The sequence below is a fragment of the Melospiza georgiana genome, chromosome 13, assembly GCF_028018845.1.
Source record: "Melospiza georgiana isolate bMelGeo1 chromosome 13, bMelGeo1.pri, whole genome shotgun sequence".
NCBI lineage: Eukaryota > Metazoa > Chordata > Aves > Passeriformes > Passerellidae > Melospiza > Melospiza georgiana.
The window spans coordinates 1,947,807-1,960,204 of record NC_080442.1 but is presented as its reverse complement, the minus strand read 5'-3'; the positions used below and the strand labels follow the sequence as shown (position 1 = coordinate 1,960,204).

Sequence of the window (12,398 nt, the reverse complement as noted above, 5' to 3'; positions counted from 1 at the left end):
CACCTGGGAGGAAATTATCAGGGGAGGGACCGGGTTTCTGAGGTAAACCCTGAAATCACAATGCAACACCTTTGCAAGAGGGATTTTTCAAAAAGTATCCTTCATCCTCAAAAGGTCTTGGTACAACCAAGTAAGATGAGGAAGAGGATCCTTTCATGCTGATAATTAACATAGTGAAGGAACGAGCTGTAGGAATGGCTGGTAGTTTGCATAGGGATTGGTCCTAAAAGAGAATCATACTGGGAGAACTGGTCCAGCAAACCCAGAAGAACCAGTGTTATGCCAGGGCAGGAACCCTTGGAGCATCCCATTTGGACACCCACCCGATTCCCCTACCTGGAGAAGGCTGAGGGAAGAGCAGAGAGTTGCAGGCAAGGCAGTGATCGACTGTAGAAGCACTTCTGTGTGAGGACAGAGGCACTAAGATGTTGTCTTTGCTTTGAGGAGAATTGTAGAGCTCTGTGTGAAGAAGGAGGAGATCACAGGGTCATCACCAGTTTCTCTCAGTGTCCATTGAAGGGGCTCAGCCCCAAATGCAACAGGTGAAGGTGGAGAGTTATGGAGAACATCCTCATGGGACCTCATGGCAGCTGAAGGTGGAGTGGCCAGGGCTCCACAGGCTGGCAGAACCACCACGGGGAGCCACAGGAGTGTCCTGGCCCCAGTGTGTCCCTGTGGCTCCTCAGCAGCAGGGCAGGACTCAGGGCCATGGTGGGAACCCAGGGCCTCCAACATCGCTGGTGCTCCTGGTGCTCAGGGATGTCTCTCCAGGACCCTGGCACAGATCAGGAGGACTCCCCTCCCCAAGTCCATCACCACTGCAAGGACACTCCCCAGTGCCCATCTGGGCTCAGTGACCCCTCCAGGATCTCACGGAGTTCCAGGACCACCCCAGGTCCCTGGCGGTATCCCCATCTCAGGCTCAGTGCCTGCCAGGGCTGATGCCACCTCCTTGTCCCCCACCCTGCAGCTCCAAAATCTCTTGTTTTGGTGCAGTCACATTGGCCGCTGTCCCGTCAGGAGCTGGACCACAGGGACAGGCAGATAATGAAGGAAGGAGCGGAGTGCAGGGTGTTCCCAGTGTCCCCTGCATACCTGTGTCCCTGCTCACTCCTGCTCCTCCTTGCGTCCCCCGCAGCCTCCGGAGCAGCGTGCCCGCGGCACCCCCTGCCCCGTGTCCCTCATCCCCCGTGTCCCTCATCCCCCGGTGGCCTCGAGTCCTCACGGCTCCCCCGCCCTGGCACCGCCGTTCCCCGGCACTCACCGTCAGCCCGCCGGCCCCGCAGCTCCCGGGCCCGTGTCCGGTTACCCATTAACAGCTCGGTCCAAAGAGCTGGGCTGGGCTGGGGCCGCCGCTCCTCCCGGCGCTCTCGCCCGGCTGCCGGGAAGGGCGGGCAGGGAAGCCCAGCGGCGCGGCCGGGCAGGGCACCGTGCCATCCAAAGGAGGGGCAGCCGCGGGACTTTCCCCCTTGGCAAAACGAGCCTGCAGGAGCGATATTGAAAGTAGAAATCAAACTTTTACCCCACCCCGGGAAATGTTTCCCAAAGGAAAACAGAGCCCGCCACACGTGGCCTCCAAGGCTTCAGTGGCATGAAGCCATGTGCCCTGGTACCCGAGAGGGACGGGGTGGAAGCCAGCAAACACATCCCCTTGCACTGTGTGTCCGAAACGCCCTTTTCACGCAGATGATGGGAATCCAATGCCCAGGTTTGTGCACTCTGCTGGTACCTCCCGCGCTTTGTTTGCACAGGGAGCGGTGATGTGGCTCCGAGGGTGCCAAACCGGGGCTGGCAGGAATCAGTTCAGGCATTGGTGATGATTAGCTCAGGGCACCACGTGCCACACGCCGCCCGTAAACAAACCGCTCTCCGTGCCAGCCCCGCGCCTTCTCCCTGAGGATTCGGCCGATCCAATCCGCTAGAGCTGCCCGGGGCTGCGGAGCGAGGGCGCGACGGCGCCGGGCAGCGTGGGGGTCACAAAGGGCGACACCGTGAGAGCGGCGGCTGCCACGCTGGGCTAAGCTGCATCACCGCGCTTCGGCGAGGGCCCCCAGCCCCGCGTGTGGCACTCACGGGTCACCCCGAGGCAGCCCCCGTGTGACACGGGATATCCAGAGCCAGCCCCGCGTGTGGCGCGGCTCACCTAGAGCCAGCCTGGCGTGTGACACTCACAGCACACCAGAGGCAGCCCCGCTGTGACACTGTTCACCCAGGGCCAGCCCCTCTGTGGCAGGGCACACCCAGAGTCGGCCCCACGGCACCGCTTTCACCTCACCCGCGCTCGGGCCCGCCCCGCCTCACGTCAGCGCCCTCACACACAACTGCCGCCGCGCCCGCCCGCCCGCACAGAGCCCCGGTAGCGCGCCGTGATCGTATAGTGGTTAGTACTCTGCGTTGTGGCCGCAGCAACCTCGGTTCGAATCCGAGTCACGGCATCGCCCGGCGGTACCACGGCACACGGGCTCTCGTTTTTGACTTCTTCCCCCCTCAAACGCCGTTTTGCTTTTATTTCATAATTTAAATTTGTTATTCTCTCTTATTATTTTGAGCTTCATTTTATTATTTTTAATTTATTTTAACATTTTTATTTAGTTTATTTATTTTCATTTAATTCTATTTCATTTCATCTGTTTAACGTAACTTAATTTTCATTTTCGTATTTCATTTTTACTGTTTTATTCTTATACTTAATAATATTTTCTTTCATTTTCCTCTATTCTATTTTGAATTTTTATTTCTTTATTTACCTTTATGTTATCAATTGTTATATTTCCTTTGTTTTTCTCTATTATATTTTAATATTTCATTTTATATTATTTTAAATTTAAGTATGTAGTTATTTTATTATAGTTACTTGTATTTTACTTAATATATTAGTATAATGTTATTAATTTTTAAATACATATTTTGTTTTAACTTATTTTTAAAATTCGATTTGTAGTTCAATTTTACTTTTACTTTGTACCTCATCCTCTCCTCTCATCTTATTTTCGTGTATTTTAAAATTTAATTTTATTATTTAATTTATTATTTCTACTTTTATGTTCTTTTTTTTCATCTTATGTTATTTTCTTGTTTTCAGTCCCTCCGCTCCTTCCCTTCCCGGCGCCCGCGGACCCCCCCGCGCCGAGCCCAGCTCAGCCCCGCAGCCCCGCCGGCAACCGACAGAAAACAAGAAAGAAAAGTGAAATATTGGCGCGACGTGACAAAAAACCAGAGCACGAGGCGGCGGAGCAAAAAAATGTCAAGAAAACGAGAGCCCGTGTGCCGTGGTACCGCCGGGCGATGCCGTGACTCGGATTCGAACCGAGGTTGCTGCGGCCACAACGCAGAGTACTAACCACTATACGATCACGGCGCGCTACCGGGGCTCTGTGCGGGCGGGCGGGCGCGGCGGCAGTTGTGTGTGAGGGCGCTGACGTGAGGCGGGGCGGGCCCGAGCGTGGGTGAGGCGGGAGCGGCAAAGCGGGGCCAGCTCTGGGTGTCCCGTGGCACACGCGGGTCTGCCTCGGGGTGTCCCCTGTCACACCAGTCTGCTCTGGGCGCTCCCGCTCCGCTCCCCACGGGCATTCCCCGGTAGCAGCTCCGGAGCTCCGTCCCGTGCTCCCCGTGCGGGGCCGGGGCGATGGTGAAGGGCCCCGGGCCGAGCCCCGGAGCTCTCACGGCCCTCAGCCACTCCCTGGCCTCAGCCCCGAGTCTCGCTCCGTGTCTGACCCCACCGCGGCGTTCACCCCCTCGCCTTTATCCTCTGCCCTCGGGCCAGCTCCCTGCTCTGACCCCGATCCTGGCCCTTCCCCTCATTCCAGCCCTCTGTATCCGAGGGTAACTCCATTCCCTGAGCTGTAACCTCACTTCTCGCTCCCCTGCGTATTTCTCAGGGAGTAAAGTTTCTCCCAACCACAGGATTAATGACGACTGGGCATAGAGGGATGGGAGAAAAGAGAGAGACTAAGGATTTTATGCCCCTGAAACATCTACAGGTATCAATCTGTGCTGGACTCCTTGTTTCTCCTGCTTGAGCACATATTGATACCTAATGGCTCTGCTCTCACCACTGCTCCTGCTTCCCTGCCCCCAGTACTAAAGGTTCTTTCATTTTCACAGATATGCAAAGAATTCCAAACACCTGGGATCAAAAAGAATTCCTGACATAAAATACTTCAGAGTTATCGCAGCATGACTCATTCCTTCTGAAGAACTGGAGCTGGTCATAGAAACATCAGCTCCTTCACGCGGGATGAGCTCATCGAGTGTCATACACACACATGGGAGGGGGTACAGGGAGTGGCAGGGGACTCCTACAACCCTGCTGGCCATGTCCCTGCACCCCATCCATCCTGGTGTATCTGCTGCAGCTGGAAAATCCTACATCTAGAATGGTCTTCCTGAGGCTTGGGGCAAACTGCAGAAATTCCCTGTGTGCCTTGATTGCTCTGTGAAGTAATTGCTCCTGCCACTCTGAGCTCATCTTGCTCACAACCAGCCCAAAAGAGCTCAGAGTGGTGGAGGAAGACAGAATGGTTTTTTGTGTTCTCCCTTTGCCTGTGCCCACCTCATCCTGTCCTCAGCAGTTTGCTGGTGTGCACCAGTGGTCCCTCAGCAATGCTGGGATCCTTTGCAGTGGGAGAGGCTCTCCCATGTCAAACTGGCTGGCCAGGAGATGCTGAATGACCTGAGTGTCCACATGCTACTGTCCTGCTCCAGTCCCACCTTTCTCCCCCTTCTGACCACGTGCCAAGATCCCAGTCCATGGGGATCCCAGTCCATGCCTCTAATGGGGCTGCAGGGATGCTGCTTTTGTTCATCTGTGTCCATCCCTGTCCCCACCTGTGTCCTTATGCTGAAACAAAGCAGGTGCAGCGACACTGGAAGCAGATATGTGGTTCTCCTCCCATACCTGAGGAGTTTGACAACATCATCATCCTCTTGACTGCACCAAGGACACAAATCCAACCAGCAGACCCCTGCAGGACAGGTGTAGCTGAGCTGTAGAGGTGGGATCACTGCAACCTCTGAATCCCAGGTCATCAGCTTGTGAATGGGAAGAAGTCCTGGTGCTGCCCTGTGCCTGGTCTCTTGTGCCTTCCTCCACAGTGGCACCGTGCCATGAGCCGTGTCCCTGGTGAAGGGATAAGCCCAGCTCCATGTTAGTCTCTGTTGAGCAGGACAGTGTGGTGGGACCCACAGGAGACAGTGGGGCACGCTCTGGCAGGACATGCTGTCCATGGCTGGTGGGGACAGAGAACCCACAGAGGCACAGACAATGACCAGGAGATTCCTGCTCGGGGATTGGCATGGCAGGCAGAGTGGGACCCCTGAGGCTGTGTCACCATGGCTTTACCCCAGCTCCCGGCCTGGCAGGAGGCACAGCCCACGTGTGGGCTCCTTGGTGCCCTGCAGGAGGCAGCAGGGCTGTGATTTGGCCTCTTGGCAGATGTTTCTAGAATGTGGAAGTCAACAGAATTACAATGACCTCAGCTGCTGGAACGGGCATGGTTGAGATAACACTGCAGCCATCCAGGAGAGTCAGCCAAACATGGAAGTAAGCAGGGAGGTGCAAAAGGACCAGAGATAAGGCATGGGGTGTGGATGAGAAGGAGGAGGTGAGAAACTGCTGCCACCCATCGCTGGCATCGGTGGTGGCCTGTCCAACTTTCTGCTGTAGGCTGCCCTCCCAACAGAACTGGGATGAGAGCACTCCTAAGGGACCTTGCCTGGTTGTCAGGGCCCCAAACACCCTTTGCCATGTGGTTTTTAGTCCAGGTGGTTTGGATCTGCCAGGACTGAGGAAAAGAGATGAGCTTGTGGGAGCACTGAGAGCCCCATGTGCCTGCTGGGGAACCTGATCCCTTTGGGATGTCAGCACCCGGCCAGGATGGCTGCTCCAGGCTCTTCCCACCCTGCTCTGCCCCTCAGTGTCCTTTCTCTGAGCCCTCTGATGCCTGTGGGTTGCTTTCAGTGGGATTTTAAAGGTGCCTGGAATGTCAAAACACCAGTGCAGCCAGACAGAGAGTGCTGCTGCACCCAGCCATTGCCACTCTGTGGCACAAATATAAATCCTGCAGCTGGCAGAGGGGCAAGGGCAATTCATCACTGCACGCTGTCTGGGCTGCTCTGCCCCTGCAGCAGCCTCCCCAGCTGCTCCCTCACTGGGGCAGGCCCTGGTCTCCTTTCCCAGCCTCAGGAAGGCAGAGCAATCCCCAGCCCTCCTCTTTCCTCACAGATGGCTGAAGCAGCCCCTGCAGCAGCGCTGGTGCTGGGGAGGCAGCATGGATCTGAGGAGGTTCTCTGTGCTTTGCTGGTGATGGAAAAGCAGAGGTGCAAGCCAGTGCTGTCCTCTCTGCCTATTCAGAGGCCACTAATCCAACTTGGAAATTGCTCTGCTGTGGAAATCCCACCTTCCTTCCTAAGGAAATCAGAGCAACTCTACCATCATGGCCAGCATCCCATGGGTGCTGCTGGGGCAGAGCTGGATGCTGGAGCAGGAGCAGGGAAAGGTTCTGGGGCTGGGACAACTTGAAAGTGAAGGTTTGTGTGGGATTTAGGAGTGAAGGACAAAACACCTGAACTGGGAGACAATTGCCATCAACCTGATCCCATTCTGTCCCCACCATCCTCTTCTAGGGCCACAGAGATGCTCTGAGGGCTGGAGCCCCTCTGCTCTGCAGCCAGGCTGGGAGAAGTGAGGGGCTTAACCTGGACAAGAGGAGGCTCCAGGGAGACCTCAGAGCCCATGGCAGGGCCTGAAGGGGCTCCAGGAGAGCTGGAGAGGGACTGGACACAAGCCTGGAGTAACAAGACAAGGGGAAATTGGCTTCCCACAGCCAGAGGGCAGGGTCAGATGGGATATTGGGAAGGAATTCTTGGCTGAGAGGGTGTTGAGATCCTGGCACAGGGTGCCCAGAGCAGCTGTGGCTGCCCCATCACTGGAAGTGTCCCAGGCCAGGCTGGACAGGCTTGGAGCACCCTGGGATAGTGGAAGGTGTCCCTGCCCATGGCAGGGGGTGGATTGAGATGAGCTTTAAGGTCTCTTCTGACCCAAACCACCATTCTGTGATTGTAGCTCATGAGACATGCACTGAGGACTGAATGAGAAGAACTTGAGCATTCCTTGACACGAGTGTTCAGCTGTGATGCTCTCCAGAGGCTTTATGAGCCCACAACAGCACATGAGGTGGGTCCTGCCTCTTCCAAAGCCTGAACTTCAAAGGATATTTTCTAGTCTGCAAGAAAACTGAAAGGGAAGGCAAACAGGATCTAACAGAAAGATTGTCTGCTTGGTTGTATCTTGACATGCCCTTGCCTGGCTCCAACGCTCAGAAATCAAAGAAAATGGTACCCAAAATGTATGGAGCAGGGATTTATCCCCGTCCAAAACCCAGGGAACACAGCCCAGAGCAGCCTCTTGAGCTCTTCCCTGGTGTGTCCAGCATCCAGCTGAAGATGGAACGTGAGGAAAGTGTCCCAGGGGAGGTCCAGCCATCCTGCAGCCCTAAATAAAAGCTGGGCATGTCTGTGTGTGCCCTGCCTGATGCCAGCTGCCAGCCCCAGCTCTCACTGTCTGTGCACAGCAGGAGCCTCCTCCTGGGGCAGGGATTTATGGCCTGCACACAGCCAGCCTTAACCCAGGCTTGTGCTGCTGAATGGGCAGAGGACAGGCCCCCACGAGCTGCCAGCCCTCACCTCCCCACTTCTTGCACTCATCTCTGAATTCACCTTCATTTTCTGCCTCTCAGCCCTTCCAGAGAAACTGGGCTGGTGGCAATTGCGATTGATCCCCTCTCCGTGGGAGCAATGGCCACTGTTTTGCTCTTGTGCACTGAGCCCATCTTCCTGACAGCTGATGACAGCCCTATTAAGAGATATAAGGAGATACCAGGGTGGGTGTTGCCCACAGGCAACATAAAGCTGTCTGGAGAAGGACCCAGCTGTGAGAGCATGGCTGTTGCAGCTGGATTAATCAAACCCACCATTAACCCCTTCCTGGGGCACTGAGGTCCCCTGCCAGCCCCACAGCACAGCCCCCAGCAGCTCATGGCTCTGATTGAGCTGCAAATGCTCCAGCTCCTTCGTTTGCTCAGCCTCAGATCGATGAGGGCAGGCAGCCCCAATCAATTCCACTTTACCACTTGCTATTGAGTTCAGATCCATGCTCTCACAGCTGGTCCCATTTCCTTCATTCATTCAGAGGAGGGATTCAGGCATTTTATCCCAGCTGGATGCTGTTTTGTCCTTGCAGGATCAAACCCTTTGGTAGGAGCAAATAAAAGCCAAAAATGGGGGGCCAGCAATGAAGGGACTGAATCTGTGCTGTGGTTGAAGCCCCCAGAGCATCCACCTGGCTGTCAGAGTGTGGAGTGGCTGGCTGGGTGAGGCCATGCAATTTGCATGATATCACAGAGCTGCTGCCACCAAGCCAGCATCTGGCATGAGGTTTTCCTGTCATGATCCTGGTTTTGTTCCAGGAAAGCTCCTGTGTCTTGCTTCCCCTGTCCCCATGAGACCTGAGTGGGGAGAATTCAGCTCTCTGGGACTTGAGCCCACACAAAATGATTTTGCAAAAAAACAACAACAAAAAAACAAACCCAAAAAACATCAAAGAGTTTGCATAATGGCTGCTTGGAAATTTCCCTCAAACCTTGCATTTGTCAGTGAAAGAAGTGTTTCCCCCTCTGGGTGTCAATCCTGCAGTCATTTTTCTCTCCTCTCTTGTCACCCAGCTCTCTCACTGTCCGGTCTCCAGGATGCTGCACCTGAACCTGTGGAAATGAAGTTACCCAGTGCTCTCCACACCTCGTCAAAGTGCTAATGAGATGATGGACCACATACAGAGCAGCTGTGACACTCGGGGTGCTGAGGTTGTCAGTGCAGAGAGCAGAGGCAGGGACCAGGCTCCAGGTGATGACCAATGGATCTGGCTCCAAGTCTTTCAGCAAGCTGTCATCTCTTCTTTTGGTCAATTAGCATTGCCTCAATTATACTATCAACTGCATAACAAATTGGTTTTTTTTCACAGAAAAGCTGGAAAGCTGCAAAAAGTGCCTGCAGAAATTTGTTCCACTTGCTTTGTGCATATCCTGCCCAGGCTTTGATGGTGTCCTGGTGCAAATGCGTAGCAACACTTCCCCTGGACACCATCCCTGCCTCTAAAATCTCACAAGTCTCCTTTGTGCTAGTCCTTGTGTTTAATATGTATTTATGGATTTTTTTTTTTCTGTGGATTTGTGTGGTTTTGTTCCTAAACCATGCAGCATCTGCAGCAGCCCCTGGCAGGGAGGGCCCCTGTGTGCCGAGTGTTATCACTGTTATTGCAGCCTCTCCCACCTGCCCCTGCTGTGCACATCTCTGCTCTGTGATCCCAGCTGTCTCCTTCCTGTGCCAAAGAGCCCTGGTCCTTCAGGGACCCCGTGTGCAGGGTCCTCCTGCTGCCCGTCCGTGCACATTTTCCAGCTCTGCTGTATCCTTGGAACAGGGAGACCAGAAATGCACGTAGGCTGGGACTGGCTAGGGAATAGTGACATCTCTGATTTCATCTCTCCTTTTTGCTGACCCTTCCTATCAGCTTGTCAGAGAGTCTTTGAGGTTTTGGCTTTTGCTGAGGGGACAGTTTCACAGACTGTCAGAGCTCCCAGTCTCAGAACCCATCACTGTGGACAAGAGCCTGGGCTTGGTTTCCCCTAACACTGGCTTTTGTCTCATTTTATTGTCAGCTTCCTAAGCCTCTCAAAGTCCTCCTGCAATGCTCAGCACGCATCCACAATTTCCAGAATAATTCAATATTATTGCAGATTTTGCCGTTGACCTCATCTTGTCAAAGATCTGCGTGTGGAAATGCAGGGACTTCTGCTGGATCACCTCAGGGGTCTGCTGGCTTTTTCCAAGAAAGCACTCGCTGTGGAAAAGAGAAATTCACTGCAAGAGAGCTGTATCAACTCTTCCCCAATATGTCATATTTATCCATCTGTTCCCTAACGATGCCAGTTTCCTCCTCCGTATGCCAATTTTTGTTCATTTGCAGAGAACAGATGTGTCATTTATCAGCCTGGGACTCCCTGGCTGCCTCCCAGGAAGCAATTCTGGTGCCACAGTTGCCACCTTCCAGTCCTCACGTCCCCTGCTGTCCCCGGAGCCCGGAGATGGTTCGGCTGTCACCCAGCAGAGGTGACATCCCCTTGGTCCCTGCTGTGCTGCACAGTGGGGTGGATGTGGGTTGCTGCCGGGGAGCAAAGGAGCAGGCACACATCCACTCCGAACCCCCTGCAAATGGCTTTTGTTTGAAGCTGTGGAAGAAGCAGCCGGAGATCCAGGAGCTGCTGTAGGCTTCCCTGCAGGCCATGGGGTGGACGCAGCACCTGACTCAGGTGACACGTGTGAAGTGCCAGCCTCAGCCCCCACAGGAGCCGGGCTGAGTCAGCCGGGAGTGTGCAGGGGCAGGGACTCTGAGTCACGGGAAGCCGCTGCCGCCCGCCTGGGGGACGCTGCTGTGCCCGCACCAGCCGAGGTTAAACCAGAGGGGAAGCTTTGCCACGACGCCTGGCACCATCCCTCCTCAGCGCAGGGAATGCTGTGCGCTGCTCTGGCCCAGCTGCCACACAGGGCTCCTGCCCCCAGCTGGGGTGGGCACCAGGAGCACTCCAGGCAGCTGAAGCGGCTCCTCGGCCCCGGAGGATGGATGGGGATGCACTCAGCTCTCTGCTGGGCCGGCAGCAGCCCGGAAGACATTACCTGGATTCTTCTTCCTGGTGCGTGCTCCGACCTGTCTGCATTCACCCAGGCAAGCAGCTCCCTTGGTAAGAGGAAGGGCAGTGCTGTCAGCACCAGCCTGGAGATCTCAGCAAAGAGCTCCTGGAGCCTTCAGAGGTGGAGAACAGGGTGGGAGCAGATTCCAGTGCAGAGGACCAGCCCTGCATCCTTGCAGAAAGCCCTTCTGCCTCTGCTGTTCCCTCAGAGTGAACCACAAATCACTTCTGCACAGCCATGGGTTGTTATATTCCTGTCGGAGGACTGTGAGCAGCTTCACAGCCATCCTGCCCTCCCTCCTGGGCAGTGCCAGCAGCAGGCAGCCCCCAGGCTGCACGTCCTACCTGGGGATGCATGAGAGTAAAGCTGAAATGTGGAGTCTGGCACGCAAGCGGTGCAGCCTGTGCTCCCCCATCCTCTGCCATCTGCCAGTCCCTACAGCACCCCATGACAGCCATCTGTCACAGTGACCCGCAGGCAGAGTGGCATCACAGCCACCACCGAGGTGTTGGGGGCAGTCTGCAGTGCAGCCACCAAACCTGGGTCCCAACAGGAATCAGGTAGGGAGGGTGCAAACACTTGGGATTGGAGCAGCACCAGCTGCACACGAGCTGCAGACAGATTCCGGCTTTGGCAGGAGAATGTAGAAATCTGCCACTGCTCCTCCAAGCCTGAAGTGAGGCACTGTGAACAGAGCGATGTCACCAGCCTCTCGTCGTGACTGCAGAAAAGAACATGAGCAGCCTGTGCCTGTGCCAGGCCTTGCAGGTGGTAAGGTCATTTGGTCTCCTTCTGGAGCTCCTTAAAGCTCCCCAAGCACAAAGGAGTCTCTCAGGGGGCTCTCACCTCAGCTGTGCTCTCTCCACCTGCTGCCTGTGCTGCTGCCTGGGAGGTTTGGCCAAGGGGAAGCCCAAATCTGAGGGCTCGGGTGAGTCCAGGGACTTTGGTGCTCCTCCAAGCTCTGCTGAAGCCTGAGGTGAGAAGGAGATCCCTCAGAGGCACAGATCAGAGACCAGGGCTACATTGGGCCAGCCTGGAAGAGAAACAGGCCCAGCAAATGGTGAGGAGGTGCTGGGGTCCTGCATGGGCAGGGGCCACAGACCTTTGTCAAACCCCAGCACAGCTGCCTCTCCAAGGAGGGAGCGATGTGGGGCACGTGCCAGGACTGGATGAGAAGGAAGAACCTTTGCAATTCCTCTAATATGGTAGTATTTGAAAAAACAAACACCACCACGAGCTAGGTCCCTGCTCAATCCCCTCTCTGGAGACACTGAGCGTGTGTTTGCCAGACCTGAGGATTTAACAAGAGCCATCTCCTACAGCTGCTGCTGAACATCCTCCTTGGTTACTAATAGAGGGTGGAAGTGCTTTCAATCTCAAGTGCCATTAGCCCTGCTTCCTTCCAAATGCTGGACAGGCAAATTTATTGAGAATCTCTGTCTTTTCTGCATTTTAATAAGTCTCTTCATCTCCATCTGAGAGCCTGGGAACGAGATCTGCTGCTAGACTGCTGCAAACACTGCCTGATGATCACTTTGTTCCTCACAGATGCTTTTTCTCCTGCTGCCTTTTGCATCTTGCAATCCCCATGCTTTGAAATTTCCAGCGCTGTTTTCTGGGTTTCATGGCTGTCTTCTCCCTTTGGAGGAAGCTCCTGT

General features: G+C 54.9%; 2 non-coding genes across 2 annotated transcripts; one reads left to right on the top strand and one right to left on the bottom strand.

Moving 5' to 3' along the window:
• The first annotated feature begins 2,363 nt into the window (after window positions 1-2,363).
• TRNAH-GUG (transfer RNA histidin (anticodon GUG)) lies at window positions 2,364-2,435 on the top strand. The gene has a single exon. It is a non-coding gene; the product is annotated as a tRNA-His (tRNA).
• Window positions 2,436-3,286: 851 nt separating this feature from the next.
• On the bottom strand, window positions 3,287-3,358 carry TRNAH-GUG (transfer RNA histidin (anticodon GUG)). Its single transcript has one exon. It is a non-coding gene; the product is annotated as a tRNA-His (tRNA).
• Between the last annotated feature and the right edge of the window lie 9,040 nt (window positions 3,359-12,398).